The sequence below is a fragment of the Mustela lutreola genome, chromosome 8, assembly GCF_030435805.1.
Source record: "Mustela lutreola isolate mMusLut2 chromosome 8, mMusLut2.pri, whole genome shotgun sequence".
Taxonomy (NCBI): domain Eukaryota; kingdom Metazoa; phylum Chordata; class Mammalia; order Carnivora; family Mustelidae; genus Mustela; species Mustela lutreola.
The window spans coordinates 103,401,086-103,418,629 of NC_081297.1; the positions used below are offsets into that span (position 1 = coordinate 103,401,086).

Genomic DNA, 17,544 nt, shown 5'->3' on the forward strand with positions numbered 1-17,544 from the left:
CTCCTCCACTGTTGGTGGGAATGCACGCTGGTGCAGCCAGTCTGGAAAACAGTATGGAGGTTCCTTAAAAACTTAAAAATAGAGCTACTCTATGATTCAGCAACTGAGCTACTAGGTATTAACCCAGAAGATATAAATGTAGTGATGCCAAGGGGCACGTGCACCCCAACGTTTATAGCAGCAATGTCCACAATAGCCAAACTATGGAAAGCCCAGATGTCCATCAACAGATGAATGGATAAAGATGTGGTGTGTATATAAAAAGGAATATTATTCTACCATCAAAAAAATAAAATCTTACCATTTGCAATTATATGGATGGAACTAGAAGGTATTATGTCAGATGAAATAAGTCAATCAGAGAAAGCCAATTATTATATGATTTCACTCATTGTGGAATTAAAGAAACAAAACAGGATCACAGGGGAAGGGAGGGAAAAACAAGATGAAATCAGAGAGGGAGACAAATGATAAGAAACTCAACTATAGGAAACAAACTGAAGGTTGCTGGAGGGGAGGGAGTGGGGGGATGGGGTAACTGGGTGGTAGGCATTAAGCAGGGCACTTGGTGTAATCGAGCAGTGGGTGTTAATATACAACTGGTGATGAATCATTGAACTCTACTTCTGAAACTAATAATACACTATATGTTAATTAATTGAATTGAATTGAAGTTAAATTAAATTAAAAAAAATATATAGAAAGTTAGGACTTTCAATCCCACCCCCTTAGTCAAAGGGAGATGGGACTTGGAGGTTGACTCAATGACCAATGATTTAATCAACTGTGTCTCTCGCAAACGTGTTTGGAGAGGTTCCAGGTTGGTGAGCACGTGGAGATTCAAGGAGAGAGGCAAGCTTGGAGAACTGCTTTGGGAGAGCCCGTGCAGCCAGGACAGTCTCTGAAAGTATGGTTTTTTGGGAAGTCAGAGAAAAACCAGACATGAGATCGGATAGCTGATGTAGGCCAGATGCCTCCCCTCCTCCACTTAAGAATTATGGGATGCAGTTGGCATGGAAATAACCCCTGAAGGCATGAATATACCACATAATGCTAAGTGATATATTCGTGTTATAAATATTGAATTTCAGGAGTGGATGTCTTATTTTGTCATTTGTAACAGTGAAGCAACCGGGAGAGGGAGTGAAGGCGGGTTTGTATGGGGCAGGGCAGGGCCCTGAGCACAAGCAGCCGCTCAGAGACCTCGTCACTCCCCTGCTGACTCATGCGGTTGGCATGGTACAGCAGCTGGGCCCTCTGCTTCTGAGGTCCTGCCAGATCTCCTCCTTCAGCCTTTGTGACCCCAGGGCCAGGTGTGGTGTGTTTACCCCAGACAAAGGTGCCTGCTACTCCTGGAAGTCATCCTCACGTGGATGGTGGTGGGGAGGGGTGGAGGCAGGGAGATAACATAATGTGGGCTCCAGCTGGGGTCCGCAGGCTCCGAGTTTTCCTTGCTTTCTCCTACTTTCCTTCTCGAAAGGAAAAGTAGACTGTCCCGTAGTCTGTCCAGTAGACTGCAGGGCCAGCACTGGACGCAGAAGCAATAGCCTTCCGCAGACCATTTAATGAGCTCCAACAATGACCCTTTCAAGGTCTTAAAACAAATACCTCACTCCATCACTCCTGGTGCTTCTACTTCTCTGACTAAACTCTGACTGACATAGGGAGTTAAACATACAGATTTCAAGGTCTCGCAACCTGATGGAACCACTTCCAGCTGTTCCACCTTAGGCCACTTACTCAACCTCTCAGAGCCTCCCTTTTCCCATCTGTTACATGGGAACACTAATTCTTTCCTTCTAGAATTGTTGTGAGATTATAAATGAAACTCATTTAACGGTGCCTTGCCTTCAACAACATTCTACACTTTTCTCGTTGCTAGGCTTGGGGAATATAATGGAGAAGAAGGCTAGCAAGTCCCTTTTCTGGTCAGGCTGGGGGGCTAGTGAGGACTATGGGTAAGTTAGGAAGAATGTAGTAAGTACACTCTGTTAAGTATTCCTATAAGGGGAAGAAAGAACAGTAAAGGAAGACTGGCTTAGTTTGGGTGGTGAGTGGGAGGTGGGGTGAGGTATGTCAAGAAAGGATTCCCAGAGGAAGTAGTATTTAGACTGAGACCCAAGGACACGTAGAAATCTTTTAAGCATTCTGAGAAGAGGGCACTGTGTGTTGCAGACCTGGGAGACAACCGAGAGGCAGTGACTGTTGGAGTTGGTTTGATATGCCCAGTGCTGGCTGTGCCAGCCCCCACTGCCAGTGGGTCTTGAGTCCAGAGCAGGGAAGAGGGTGGACCTTGGGAAGTGAGTAGAACCCAGAACTGCAAAGCCTTGCTGGGAGCCAGGAGACCTAACCAGAAGACAACTGACCAGGCTGTGAGGTGCCTCTAGACTGAGAGAGGAAATAGAAAGCACTTTTAGGGTTGGTTTCTAGGAAGCAATGGTGACTTTCTTTATAAGAAGAGGAGAAGGAGGAAGAGCAGGAAAAAAGGAACCCAACACCATGAGTTACATAATGTGCCAGTGAAGGCCACGGGGAGGATCATGTGGGGACGTAGAGGAAGTTGGAGTTCTGTGAAGAGTATTCGCTGAATTGGAACTTGGCAGAGGCTCTCCTTGAACTGTGTGGCCCCCACTGCTACAGCATGGGAAGTTACTCGGCAGGAAGGTGACAGAAGGCCTTTATACACAACTGATAAAGAGGGTATATCTTCTTCAAGTGCCAGTCTTACTTGAAGATTATTTGGGGGGATATCTTATTTTAAAAATGTATCCAACAGATACATTATGGAGCAGAATGCAAATATCTTTTTTTTCTTTTTTTAGGATAAAATATAAGTCTTCAAAGAAATATAACAGTTGAGATCCGTTTCCTGCTCTTCCCTTAGATCTGGGTTAGTGAGTCCAAGGTGTCTCTGTTTTGATATTGGATGTCCTTGGGAGGAGAAAGAGCTTGACCAGAAGCTGGTCAACAAGCACCAGGGTAAGGCCCAGGACTTAGGAGAGTCAGGACTGAGCTTGATTTTGCTGGCAGGCTAACCCACCTCTGGGACTGGGGGACCCAGTGCAAAATGAAGATATGAGGTCCTTTATTCAAAGACTGGTAAGAATTTGAAGATGGTGAAGACAAGAATCCTGAGTAATGATGTAGGTCCCACACTCACGAAGCTGGTTCCATTTCTCTCCCCTCTACCAAACCCAAACCTGGGACACTTCGGAGACACCAGCTGAAAAGAGGGAGGGGTGTGAGAGAGAAAGAAAGAGAGAGAGAGAGAGGCACTTTCCCCCAGTTTTCCTATATATAGCCTTTCACACCTCCCAGGGTCTTTGCCTTCTCTGAATGGTTGAGAAGAGGGTGGACAGGGCAAGATTCCACGAGGTTCCATGTTGTCAGTTAGTCCTGCTGGTGTCTCTGATGCCGGCCTGTGTTTTCCCACAAAAGTAAGCAGGAAGGCAAACCGTTTGTGGCTACCTGTGCACACCTCCTCTGTGCTTACAGATGGATGGGTCAGGAGAACACGAGGCTTGAACTCTGCTATCTGGATTATATTGTGGTCTAGTTGCATGATAGCTGAAGTTGGATGGCTGAGCATCTTCCTACAAAATTTATAGGTGACCTATTAAAAAAAAATTATAGGTCACCTAATCCAAACTGCTATTTCTCAAGATGATTAGGTCAGTCAGGGGAGGTAGGTACTAGTTCATAGAAAATGGCTTCCTCTGCAAGTTGTCACTGAGACCCAGCCCAGGACACTCACACACATTGCCACTACAGAATATTTGGCTTAATGTTAGGCAAGGAACTCAAGGCAGTATGGTTCATGGGACTGGGCCATGAAGAGCCTCCTTCAGCAGGTATATATTTTCTTTTCCCTCTTTAAAGGGCTTCCTTATGAGGCGCCTGGGTGGCTCAGTGGGTTGAGCCGCTGCCTTCGGCTCGGGTCATGATCTCAGGATCCTGGGATCGAGTCCCGCATCAGGCTCTCTGCTCTGCAGGGAGCCTGCTTCCCTCTGTCTCTCTCTGCTTGCCTCTCTGCCTACTGTGATCTCGCTCTGTCAAATAAATATCTTTTTTTTAAAAAAAGGGGCTTCCTTATGTGGTTGAAAATCTTACATTTCTAACCACCGCTCCCCACCCCAGCCTCTTTTTAAAGTTTTGTTTATTTAAGTGGGCGCCTGGGTGGCTCAGTGGGTTAAGCCGCTGCCTTCAGCTCAGGTCATGATCTCAGAGTCCTGGGATCGAGTCCCGCATCAGGCTCTCTGCTCAGCGGAGAGCCTGCTTCCCTCTCTCTCTTTCTGCCTGCCTCTCCATCTACTTGTGATTTCTCTCTGTCAAATAAATAAATAAAATCTTTAAAAAAAAATAAAGTTTTGTTTATTTAAGTAATGTCTACACTCAACATGGGATTCAAACTCACAACCCCAAGATCAAGAGTCACATGCTCTTCTGACTGAGCCAGCCAGGTACCTCTCTTCAATGCCTATTTCAGGAGTCACAATCTTTTCAAAAATTTTTTCTGACAGTCCTAGTCCTATATCGCTTTATGTTTTTCTGACCTAGTTTGCTGTTTGCCTAATAACTATTTCAACAAATACTTATTGAGCAACTGCTATGCACCAGATACATGTATCTTTCTATATTTAAAATTCACTCATTTATTCATTTATTATCTTGAGTGCCATTATGGCTTATACATTTGTATCCTCCCCAAAATGCAAATGTTGAAAACCTAAGTCTAAGGTGAGAATATGAGGGAGGGATTTAGGTCCTGAGGGTGGAGCTCTCATGAGTGAAGTTAATGCTCTTATTAGAGACCTCACAATGCTCCATGGCTCCTTCCACCATAGGCAGATACAGCAAGAAGATGGCTGCCTTGGAACCAGGAAGCTCTTGCCAAACACCAAATCTGCTGACACCACATCCTTAACTTCTCATTCTCCAGAACTGTGAGAAATTTCTGTTATCACAGCCTGAACGGACAAGGACGAGGGCCTTCTATATCCAGGTGTTGGCTTCCAGTGGTAATCCTGAAAGACTAACTATCCCTGCCCCTGCTGTGGTAGCAGCTTTTTGAAGGTAGGAACTACTTTTGACTCATCCTTGTGTCTCCTTCAGCAGTAATCACAGCCCCTTCCCCTTACCATCTGTATCATCAACAAAAATAGTTGTTGTCTTCAAAGAAATAGATGCTATTTCGGTAGTACGTTGTGACAAGTGAAAAAAGTCTGTCACAACTCTAGACAAATATTTTGCTAGTTTGGGGATTAATTTTAATGTGAATGCCTTAAACCACAGAAGTCAATGCCATGTGTTTATGGTAGCTTTGTTAGTATTACAACATAGAAATTCATCAGGCGTAAGTTATTCCCAGTCAGGTTTTCTATTTTTGTTAGCCTTTTTACAATTGCTTTTATTAGTTTTTCCTTCATGATGTCTTGGAGAGCTACCCCATAAAATTATTAATGTTGGCTATTTGGCAGCTCTTTCAGGACATCGCAGGATTTACGAGCTATGTAGGTGGCAATGAAAACTTCACAGCATTTTTTGTTGCATATTTTCTGTGTGCCACATAGTTTAGAAAAAAAGAAAAAACTTTTAAGCACATTAGGTGTTCCTGGACCAGCACAGCTTTGTGGGGTGCTGCCTAAGCTTGAGGAGTATGCATCTATATTTCTTCAATCCCCTCATTCTGTTCCTAGCACTCTGAAACTACCCTGTCAAGATTGCCAAAGACCCCCAAAGGCCACTTCTCAATGGTTCCTTTGCTGACTTCTCTGCTTATCCTCTAAACGGTGGTGTTCTTGACTCATCTGCTCCATTTACCCTGTCGTTAATTAATCTCATCCAATCCCATGGTTTAGACTTCCATCTGTATGCCAATGACTCCCAAGTTTAAATTTTTATCCCTGACCTCTCCTCCGTGGTCTAGACTTACATAGCTAAATGCTCACATGACAGTTCTACCTTGATGTCTAATAAGCATCTGACTCTCAATATTTTGGGAGATGTGAGTCTTGATCTCCTCCTTACAACTTGTTCCACCGAACTACCCTCCCCAGCTTTTCCATCTTAGAAAATGACACCAGTATCCGTTCAGCTACTCAAACTCAAACCCAGGAATCATCCTTGACTCCTCTCTTTCCTTTCCTCATGGCCATATGGAATATGTCAGCAAATTCTGTTGACTCTATCTCCAAGTCTATCCTGACTTTGCTGCTGACACCTCTACAGGGGCCATCCTGATCCAAGCCAGCATCATCTTTGTCCTAATTGCCCTCTCTGCTCCCTCTCTGTTATTTGGAGTCAAGTCACAACCCAAATGCCAGAAGGTTATGTCAAAACATAAGCAGAATATGTCATTCCACTGCTTGAAACACTCCAGTGGCTTCTAGTCACACTTAGAAGCAAACCCAAAGGCTCCTCCTGACTCTAAGACTTCACATAAACTGGCCCTTGCCTACCTTTCCCCCCTCATCTCCCTTGGAAATCCTACACTCTAGCCACAGTACCCTGGAACACATAGAGCTACCTCTCACCTTAGTGCCTTTGCATTAGCTCTTCCCACATGCCAGACATGTTCTTTTTCTAGACCACCCCATGTCATCCTTCTTATCATTCAGTTCTCAACTTCAATGTCACTTCCTCAGAGAGACCATCTTTGACTACTCACCTCAGCCCCCACCCCAGTTCTGGTGGTCACTTCTCTTCACATCACCATGCTTTATTTTCACCATAGTGGTTATCATTACCAAATATTTCCTTATTATTGTTCATAGATTTATGTGGGGGACATGCCTAGAATGTAAGTTCCATGAGAATAGGGACCCGATCACCTTGTTCAATGATGTATGTCCTGGAACAGGCTAAGTTCTTAGTACATGTTTGATGACTGAATAAAGAAATGATAAAGTGTCTTACAGAGAGCCAGTCCTGTCCACAGGCTGTTATCTAAATTATGAGACTCAGAGGTATCTCAAACTCCTAGTTACATAGCCATAATTTCAACTCACTCCATTGCCACTGTCCTGAAATACTGTTATTGTAAAAATAAAACAAAACAAAACCCAAAAACAGACAGGAGAATAGAATGCTACCTTGTTAATACATTAATTCATCAAAACATCTAATTTCTGAGAAAGAAATTAGATTATTTTCACTTTGGAAAGCAGAAGAAGTGAGACCAAGAACAAGTATATTATAATGGAAGAGGCAGAGAGACTATGAAAATTTGCCTACCTGGGGGTGCTGCCCAATAGGGACAGATAAGGGTGAAAAATTAGCTGGTGGGAGGAGCTTGATCCTTGAGAGGCCATAACTGGAGAGAGAGTGAAGAGAGAGTTGGCTGAGTACTTTCTATATGTCAGCATTATTAGGGGACTTAAGGATAGGAAGAAGTAAAACACAGACCTTGGACATCAGTGCCTTTGAGAAAGCTGACTTATGGTGATTTCTGTCATATCCCCAGTCTTTTCTCCTAATATCAGTTTATATCGCTACAAGCAAAAATCAGTTAGCTTCAGGGTTTATAAAATTCACTGAAACACAAATGTAAAAGTAGATGTTACTTTGCTGATTTGGAATGGATTCTGGCAAGAATTCCCAGATAAACATACAAATACATTCTTTGTTCGTTTCCAGGAACAGCCTTTTTACAACTTTTGAGACCTCATCTAAATCAGTTACCGTAAGAATTAGTGTTTCTGATAGATGTTGGCCTTGTAAAACTGGAAAAAAAAGAATCATATTTTCTATAACATATGAATGCACAAGTGATTCATTCTTTGGCTCAGGATGGAAACTTTTTTTTTTTTTTTTGGCATTCTTGATTCATCTTTCTGCATTAGCTTAACAGATTTTTCTCAATAAGATGTAGACACTGGGTAGACTTCATTCACCAGGAAACACCAAGATAAATGGAGTGACTGATATCCAGCAATTTGAAGCTTGTAAATATTTATGAGAAAATTACATCCGTCTTTGTGAGGATTTCTGTTTGGAACTTGTATATAACTATTATGTGCTCTATATTCTCTTTAATTTGTGGATTCTACGGTTATTATTGCCATGCTACATGACAAAATCACTATGAAAATTTTGTATAAAATAGCTACATTGAATCTTGAATAAAATGGACAATCTGGCTTCTTTACTCATTATAACCCTTCTCTCAACTGAGCCTAGAGCATCATCACATCTTGGAATCAGTAACCCAAGTTCTAGACCAGCTAGATAATTTCTTGGGCCCAGTACAATATGAAAATGTGGGGCCCTGGTGGCACAGTGGGTTAAGCATCTGCCTTTGGCTCAGATCATGATCCGGGAGTCTCAGGATCGAGTCCCACATTGGACTCCCTGCTCAGCAGTGGGGGCAGGGGTGTGTGTGTGTGTGTCTTCTTCTGCCTCTCCCTCTGCCCCGCCCCCTGCTCATGCTCTCTTTCAAATAAATAAATAAAATCTTAAAAAAAAAAAGAAAGAAAGAAAATGTGGGGCCCCTTGTTAAAAAATTGTTAAGAATTAAAAAAAAATTTCAAGATGGCAATCCAGCCATCACACTACTGGGTATTTACTCAAAGAATATAAAAATCAAAGGGATACATGCACCCTTGTTTATAGCGGCTTTATTTACAATAGCCAAGATTTGCAAGCAGCCCAAGTGTCCATTTATTGAAGACTGATAAAGAAGATGTAATATATATAATGAAATATTGCTCAGCCCTAAAAATAATGAAATCTTGTCATTTGCAACAACATGGCTAGAGCCAGAGAATGTAATGCCAGGTGAAATGAGTCAGTTAGAAAAAGACAAATAGCTATGATTTTACTCATATGTGGAATTTAGGAAGCAAAACAACTGAACAAAAGGAAAGAGAGAGAGAGAGGGAGAGAGAGAGAGAGAAACCAGAAACAGACTTAACTATAGAGAACAAACTGATGATCCTAGAGGGGAGGTTGGGTGGGGGATGGGTACAACAGGTGATGGGGATTAAGGAGGGCATTGTGAGGAGCACTAGGTGTCACATGGAATTGTTGAATCAATACCTGAAATGAACATAGCACTGTATGTTAATTAATTGGAATTAAAATTAAAACTTAAAACACAAAAAGAGTCTCAAGATGGCAACAGCAGAGTATTAGGCCCAGCCTGGGGCTTTCTAAGTATGGACCCTTTAGTGACCACATAGGTCTTGAGCCCAGGAAGCTCTGAACCTACCTTTCCCTGCTTGCAGCAGGGAAAGAATAACCCAGTTTTGGTTAAGCATGCTAGGACCTATAACAACTGAGGGAGGGAAATCAAGTTGTTTATGTAATTGTGATGTTCAAGTAAGAGAAAACAGAATTTTACAACAGTTTGCTAGTGTAAGGGTTTCTCCTGACAAGTCTTCTAATTCAAACTTGGAACTTCAGTAAGAACTTCAAAATCACTTTGGAGTACTAGACCCAAATATTTACTTGTTCATGAAAATATTTTAATGCTTCCCCTCTAGTCTGGTGGCACCCAGACCAGGCTGACCATCATAAATACTTTGGGACCATTTAAAAAACACAGATTTCTAGGCCCACTGTGGACCTAGGTTGGCAATAAGAAAATACATAGAAAATCAATCAATCAATCAATCAATCCATCCTTTTTCAGCCTACTTATCTTAAGTAGAGGCTCTGAAACTCAGTATTGGGAACTATCATCCTCAGCAAAAATTAGGACAGATTGTTAATTTCGATTTACAGATAGATCCAGCCATTCTTAAATAAAGTCCTGTGGAACAGTGGTCAAGAGGACAGGAAGAGTTATGAGAAAAAGAATGTAAATATAGTCTTTTAAAAATTTGTATTATATATTTTTATTTTAAAAACAACTGTATAAGTTAGAATGCCATTATAAGTATACTTAAATCAGTAAACCTTTAAAATATTCTATTATTTTCAGTATTGTGTCTCATGGTCTTTTTTAATAGGTTTTCAAGATTTTTTTAGTTGTGGTAAAATACATGTAACATAAAATTTACCATCATAACCATACTTAAGTCTACAGTTCAGTGGTGTCAACTGTATTTACATCATGGTGCAACTAATCTCCAGAACTTTCTCATCTTGCAAAATGGAAACTCTTTACCCCTAAAAATATCTCATTTCCCCCACTCCAGCCCTTGGCCACCTTCATTCTACTTTCTTTCTCAGTGAATATGATTACCCTAGATACCTTATATGAGTGGAACCATACAGTATTTATCTTTTTGTGACTGGTTTATTTAACCTAGCACAATGTCCTCAAAGTTCATCCATGTCATAACATGTGTCAGAATTGCCTTCCCTTTTCAAGGCTGAATAATATTTCATCCTATGTACATGCTACATTTTATTTACCCACTCATCCATTGATGACTACTTGGGTTGCTAGTCTTTGCTTTACACTCCCAAAAGAGTTTACCAAGACATTGCTTCAAAACAAGTACAGTGTTCTCCCCAGAAAGAATTCTACTGAATAACATTTCTCCGTTGTTACCAATAGCAAATTTGTAGTTTGGCTGCTACATTAAGAAAAAGTGAGTCAAGGGGCACCTGGGTGGCTCAGTGGGGTAAGCCTCTGCCATTGGCTCAGGTCATGGTCTCAGGGTACTGGGATCCAGCAGGAAGCCTGCTTCCTCCACCCACCTCTGCCTGCCTCTTTGCCTACTTGGGATCACTCTCTGTCAGATAAATAAATAAGATCATTTTTAAGAAAGTGAGTCAAGCCATCATTAAGTAAAGTATGACTACTGTTTGAAAAAGTTAACATCATCTGAGAGTTTCAGGGTCTCCAATGATAAATGCTGACTAAATGGTGATCTTGACTTTTCTTTGCTCTCATTTGCACATGATAGCTTGGAAGCAGCAGAATTCACAGAAGGTTTAGCAAAGAAGGACTTGATTTTAAAGACCATTTTTCTTGCCAGTGTGACTTCATGGAAAAATGAAGTTCATCAAATTCATGTAAACTCAGCTGGAACCTTTATATACATGTGGTAGAGTTAAGGAAATCATGAACTTTCCATAAACATCCTGAATGTGCTGTGTAAGGGAGCTCCTGGCCTTCCAGTCGGTTCCCTCGCTTCCCTTTCCTTCCACCTCATCCTCTTTGATCAGAAATATACGTGGCTTCAGTCCTGTATGAGGCTTCTGCTTGGTTTGTGTAAAGGAAATAAATAAAAAAGGAAGGTGTGACTCATTGGGGGGTAAAAGAACAAGGAAGAATGAGCGAGGAAGTGTCAGATCAGATATATACAAGAAGCACGTTAAAGACTTAAGATACATGAACAGCCACATCTTAATGTTTGCGTAGGTAAATGGGACCAAAAAGAGACTGTGGAAGAAAACCAGCAGAAGTTGAAAGCATGAAATGGAAAGAAGACAGATAACCAGCGTTTTGCTTCTATTTCTTGAGCCGAGCCAATTTGGTCAGAGACTTGCTCCCATAAGTCTAGGAACCAATGTGGAAAGTTGATTAAATCAAAAACAAAAACATTAAATGCAGAAACTCCCAGACCTCTGTTCCTAGTCAAATCCCAGAACTGGACAGTTTTCCTGGAATTACCCTCCAGGTAGGAGATGGTAAGACTCTTCTTACAGCCTGAAGGGAAATACTGAAAAATATTAAATGGGGGTAGAGGATGAGGAGGAAGAGAGTCAGCAAATAATCCACCCATGTATTCTAGAGTGAAGATCAAAATTGCTAAGCCTCTTTCTTGAACTTCCAAACAGTTTTTAGTCTCCCCTTCTTAGTTGGGGGTGTTGGCAAACAAAGTAGACACAAGTCCTGTTCTCTATGAGCTAATTACATTCTAATGAGGGAGCAGAAGACCAGTGGGTAACATATTATATAGTATTTTAGAGAGCAAAAAATGCTTTGGATAAAACTTGGGTGGTGGTGGTTATGAAAAGCCATTTCAGGATGGTATTGCCATAGTAAGTGACATTTGGGTTGGGAGGGAAATCTCATGCTTCCCGGAGCCTGCCATCTTCCCCCAGAAGCTCTGCGTCTGAACCACTTTCATTTTCTGAGGCAGACTTGCCTGCCCTGGCCTGTGGCCCTTTCCGTGTGTGGTTCCCTCCATCTGGGGCACTGGACTCCTCTTTCCACTTGGCCTTCCACTTCTGTCAGAATGAGGTTTGGGGTTGTGCTTAGAATTAAGTGGGTTAGCCTCACCTCTGTATTTTTATTTGCCTAATCAATGCGAGGAGGAAAAAGGCTTCCGGTATTTTCCTTATGCCAAGAAAACCAACAGGCTTTTATGCTGGTTGAGTTCATTCTGTCAGCCTCGGCGAGGTCTTCACTGGCTCATTATCACAAGGCTGGTGAACTAGCTTAACCTCGGATGACAAACAGTTTACGACATCAAGTGAAGATGCACGATTCTCAGCAGCAGCTCTCTACCCTGTAGAATGCCGTCCTACAGGACCAACATTCACGGTCTCCAGGTTATGAATCAACAGCTCACCTATAAAAACACACCTCTGAGTGTTGCAGGAGCGCTCTTTGCCCTTCTTAGTAAACAAGGAGAAACCTAACTTTATGATCACAAGGCAGAGAGAGAATCGTTCTAGATCTACCTTTCCTGGGAACAGGTGTGTAAACATTCTCTTCCCTTCTTCTGTATGTTTTCAAACAGAGGGGAATGACTAACCTGGTGCTATGTGAAGTTAGAAAAACCTTCTGTCGCAATGTAAGTTTCTCGTTGAGCACCATTGAAACCCTGATGGTCTCAGCTACCATTTATTTTATTTATTTTAAGATTTTATTTACTTATTTGACACAGAGAGAGAGATCACAAGGAGGCAGAGGTGGGCAGAGAGAGAGAGGGGGAAGCAGGCTCCCCGCTGAGCAGAGAGCCCAACACGGTGCTCTATCCCAGGACCCCTGAGATCATGACCTGAGCCGAGCAGAGAGCAGAGAGCCTGACTCTGGGCTTGATCCCGGGACCCCGAGATCATGACCTGAGCCAAAGGCAGCGGCTTAACCCACTGAGCTACCTAGGCACCACTCAGCTACCATTTTAAATGAGGGTGAATCCAAACATTTGGAAGTGAAGATAATTTTATTTCATGCTTTATACCGCCCCTGGGACATCATTCCTCCAGGAAGCCTTCCCTGATACCCTAGGAAGTTGGAATTGCCACCTGTACTCCCCCAACATCTACTTACTTGTAGATGTAGATTGTCCTTGTCTGTTTCCCAATTTTGAATACCCCAGTAGACTGGACACTTCTGAGAGAAGAAACGAAGTTTCTCTTTTTCTCAGTTCAATAACCAGGGCCCAATACAAAACCCAGCCTCCGCGGGCACAGAATAAACATTTGTTGAGCAAATGATTAAAAATATAAATGAACAAAAACTCAACATCATAATAGGGCATTAAATAGTTCATATACCTTAAATCTCAGCTACCGTTCACTATTATTTATTAAGATGTTCACTGAACATTGAAAATGTCTAATTAAAAAGTTAAATGTAAATGTTGAGCTCTGTTCCAATGTCGCCTTCTCAATGATGTCTTCTTGAAACATCCTATCTGAGTTTGTACCTGAGTCACTTGCCCTCTCTAACCCTCCTGCCTTTCCTGGTGCTTATAGAACCACCTAACACATACATCATCTGTCTTCCCATTCTGTGAGATCTCTGTGAGAACAGAGATCTCAGTTTACTACCACTGTATCCTCAGTGCCTAGAACAATGCCTCGCATACGGTAGCAGTAAATGAAAAAAACTTCTTTAAAACAAATATAGTTTAAGGGCGCCTGGGTGGCTCAGTGGGTTAAGCCTCTGATTTTGGCTCAGGTCATGATCTCGGGATCCTGGGATCAAGCTCTGCGTCAGGCTCTCTTCTCAGTGGGGAACCCGCTTCTCCCTCTCTCTCTGCCTGACTCTGTCTACTTGTGATCTCTGTTTTATATTATCAAATAAATGTGATAATAAATGTGATCTCTGTCTTATATTATCGAATAAATAAAATCTTTAAAAAATAAAACAAATATAGGTTATTAAAGACTAATGTTAGTGGAGAGTAATTATTGGGGTAAGGATCGAGTTAGTTAATTTTTTTTAATGAGAACACTGGATATTCTCTGAAGTTCTGTGCTTTTAAACCCATTTGACCAAAGCCCACAGTAGGTATGAACTTCACATAGTGACTTTGAGCATTACATGAAATAATATTTACCTTTATTACATGTGATGTTCTTTTCTTTTTTTTTTCTTTTCTTTGCCCCTCCATTCTACTTCATTTAAAAAAAAAAAAAAAAAAAAAGCCAGTCTGACCCACTTAACTGATTTCCTAACCCACTCACTGTTTGAAAAACATCGATCTTTTACCTAATTAAATACCTGACTCATGAAAATAAAGTAATGACTGCCTTCCCTATGGCACTTCAGGTTTGTCCCGAAAGTTCTGTGATAGCTCTGTTGATTGCTGAAAACAGACCAAGATCTAGTTCCAGCTTATTAAGTAAGCTTATTTTTTTGGGTCTGTTGGACACATTTTTTTTTCCCTAAATAATTTTATTTACTCAGTATTGTCCAAAAGATAATTTTATGCTGTATAAATAAAATGTCTTAATATTCTAACATACTAATTAAAATTTCTTCTTGGGTGTATTTAGAGGAGGGAGGAAAGGAAATTTAAGTCATTATACGTGAAGTATCAAGTGTAGATGAGAAATGTCATTGGCAATGAACGGTTACAATAAATTTGTAGGGTATATAAGTTCCTTTAGATATCTTAAATATTTTCTTTATTTTAGCGGCACCTGGATGGCACAGTTGGTTAAGTGTCAGCTCTCGGTCTAGGCTCAGGTTGTGTTCTCAGGGTCTTGAGATCTAGCTTGCCCCTGTGCTCAGCTCAAAGCCTGCTTAGGACTCCTTTCTTTTTTTTTCCCTCTGCCCCTCCCCCCTGCACTTTCTCTGTCTCTCCCAAAAAAATAAATAAATCTTTAAAAAAAATTGTTTTGGGGACACCTGGGTGGCTCAGTGGGTTAAGCAGCTGCTTTCAGCTTGGGTCATGATCCTAGGGTCCTGGGATCAAGTTCTGCGTGGGCCTCCTTGCTCAGCAGAGAGCCTGCTTCTCCCTCTGCCCGCAACTCCCTGCTTGGGCTCACTCTCTCCCTGACTTAAAAATAAAACATTAACGGGGCACCTGGGTGGCTTAGTTGGTTAAGCAACTGCCTTCGGCTCAGGTCATGATTCCAGGGTCCTGGGATCGAACCCCACATAAGGCTGGCTCCCCACTGAGCAGAGAGCCTGCTTCTCTCTCTCCCTCTGCCTACTGCTCTGCTTACTTGTGCTCTCTCTCTGTCAAATAAACAAATAAAATCTTAAAAAAAAAATTAAAAAAATTTTTCTTTATAAGATAAGACCTTAGATAGAAGAAATTTTTAGGCTGAGTTTTGATATGAGATTATATAATAATATGTTCTTTAGGAGTGAAAAAAGTTGTGTCAAAGTAATCATCACTCAGAAGGAAATGGTCCAGGCAGAAAGCATTTACAACAATACATAAAAGAGGAAATACAAAGACTAACATATGGAGAAGTGTTTAACCTCATGGGAAAGAAAAGAAAGACACTAAAACAATAGTGAAAACTGTTAACTTATCGGAAGAGCAATTTTTTTTTTTTTTGTATTTACTCATTTTTAAAAATGAGATATCTCATAGGAGTCAGGGTAAAGGAAGTGGTCACTCATACATTGTGGGCAGGAATGAAAATTGCTCCAACCCTTTTAGAAAATAATTTTGGGATGTAGCTTTAAATATGTTTATTAAGGTAATTCTATGAACCTACCCCAAGGGTATCATCTGAAATTTGGAAAAGGTCTTTTTTCATAAAGGTAGTAATCATAGTATTACTTATAATAGCAAAAAATTGGAAGTGAGGTTTAAGCCAAAGACAAATGGACTACAACCTCTGTTAATATATTGGCACTTAATGGGGTGCCTGAGTGGCTCAGTGGGTTAAAGCCTCTGCTTTCTGCTCAGGTCATGATCCCAGGGTCCTGCGGGCTCTCTGCTTGGAAGGGAGCCTGCTTCCCTTTCTCTCTTTCTGCCTGCCTCTGCCTACTTGTGATCTCTCTCTGTCAAATAAATAAAATCTTTAAAACATATATATATGTATATATATGCACTTATCTGTCCGTACATTTTTTCCTCTGCATGTATATGCATATATTTTTGTTGTTGTCCTTTCAAAATGGAGCAATTCTAGTAAGTTTTTAGTTGCCTATATATGGTCAACACCTTTCCAGGCAAATATACAGTTCTACCATGTTATATTTAACAGCTGCATATATTCTGTATGATCATGCTGACATGTATTTCACCAAATTGCCCATTTTTGATATCTATAAACCAATGTTTTTCAAACAGTAGTCCATGATTCTTACTAGGTCATGAAATAAATTTAGGGAATCATGACTAGCAGTCTTATTTATTATACTTTAAGTAATATACCTTTATAACATTCTTTTGTAAATAATTGACAGCACAAGTCCTTCCTTAACCACATTCTCCTGTTTTTCTAAATTATATTGGTTACTCTCGTAAGTTCAGTCTAAAAAGCTGAGATTTGAAATCACTTTGAATAGGTCCAAGAAAAATACTATGGAAAACTCCACACTAAATTTCCAAATTAATTTGGAAACTGATGCCTTTATAATAATGAATATTCCATTCATAAATAAGTGCATCTCTTCCTTGATTTATATTCTTTATGTCTCTGAGTAAAGTTGTAGGGGACTCTTCATACAGGCCCTCATATTTCTTGATACATTTATTCATCGGTGTTTAAAATTTAGTTTTGCTATTGCAAAAATATTTCCATTATTCTTTTTTCCAACCGAACACAGCCATCTGTAGGGAAGATACCAGTTTGTTTATACCCTTATTTTGTAACAGAGCATACTGACTTCCAAAAATATTTTCGCACTCAAGTTGTGTAAGCGGCATGAGAATGAGCGCTCTGAAATGTAACTGAAAATTTCCTCCTATCCCTCTTCCTTCCTCAATCACATTTTTGAGTCATTTTCATCTCATTAAGATAAGTGGCTGGCCCATGAAAACAAAAATAAGAGCGTAAGGACATCTGTACCACTAAATCTCTTTCTTGAAAAAGCAGAGTGAATTTCCCAGTAAACACGATTAAATAGCACATAACAGGACCCACCTGAGGTGGCTTTATCCGTCCCCTTTGTCAGCAGCTGCACATCCTGAAGCCACGCTCTCGCCGAGCAGGAAGAACATAAAGGGCACCGTGGGTAGTTAAGACCCCTGCCTGCATTTTGACACTAGTTGTTATATATATTAATATCGAGTACTACTATTATCCTCATTTCCCAAATGAGAACAATAGGCCCAGAGGGGTTAAATCCTTCACTCACTCCTTCACCGAACGCGTCTGGAGTACCTATTATGCACAGGGCCCTGCTCTATGGCTGTGAGCTACAGGAAGTGCTCACCCCCGTGGAAGTTACACTTTAATGGGGCAGACATGTGTCAATAAACAGGTACCTTGTTCAAGGTCATG

The 17,544-nt window shown here is 41.0% G+C and overlaps 1 protein-coding gene across 4 annotated transcripts in view; it reads right to left on the reverse strand.

Moving 5' to 3' along the window:
• CPM (carboxypeptidase M) overlaps positions 1–17,464 on the reverse strand; it is a 105,654-nt gene extending 88,190 nt beyond the window's left edge. For 2 of the 4 annotated variants that reach the window (XM_059186284.1, XM_059186281.1), the window contains exons 1-2: positions 17,185–17,464; positions 7,234–7,312 (exon numbers count right to left, since the gene is read on the reverse strand). The gene's annotated coding sequence lies outside the window, so the exon portion shown is untranslated. The remainder of the gene's footprint in view (positions 1–7,233; positions 7,313–17,184) is intronic. The other 2 variants (XM_059186286.1, XM_059186285.1) reach the window with 1 other exon arrangement.
• Between the last annotated feature and the right edge of the window lie 80 nt (positions 17,465–17,544).